Here is a 784-nt window from a genome sequence, read left to right as displayed (position 1 = left end):
CACACACACACACACACACACACACACCTAACACTTGCAAGCAATTTTTCTACAATACTATAAATACTTAATAGTCCCACCCAATCCACCCATCAACGACAGAATTTATATTTGACATATGCATGTCTGTCAAACCCCTGATAATCCTTTTCCCTTCAAATCTCGTTAAAAATATTCACCTGTAACATAATTATTACACTAATATTCAGCCTAATGGTCTACATGCTGCTCTGCTCACTGCCTATCTGTTAATTTTGATACTAACAAAAATGGGATATCTAGTACAGCCTGAACATATAAAAAAAAAAATAAAATAAAAAAAATAAAGAACACAATTATCTAGTAACTGAAAACATACACTGGAAATATTAATCCTTTGTCTCCCTAAAGCCAATGGTTATATTCCCACAAAAGTGAAACGCTCTAATAAAACTCTTTAAAATTGTTAACCTCAATCTTGACATATCTTTTATATACCACAATCACTAAGTGTGACCGAAATCTAAACGATAAATGATGCACAACACCATGATATAGACGCTGAAAATAACTCCAGATAACACCTGTATGCATCTACTTCAGGTGGTTATGTAACATACTAGCATATGGATATGTGTGTATACATAGTCTTCTATGTGCACAAAATCTGTGGGTACTACTATTTACAAATAATTAATATAACTCCCAGTAAAGTTTGTTGCGGACCAGGATATAATAATCCTAACTCACTACAAAAGAAAATAATGAAATGAACGGAAGGAAGGAAAAAAACTCAATTGCTGAA

This window comes from Euprymna scolopes, chromosome 4, assembly GCF_053919585.1.
Source record: "Euprymna scolopes isolate OS-2025 chromosome 4, ASM5391958v1, whole genome shotgun sequence".
NCBI lineage: Eukaryota > Metazoa > Mollusca > Cephalopoda > Sepiida > Sepiolidae > Euprymna > Euprymna scolopes.
Note: the sequence above shows the minus strand (reverse complement) of the source record.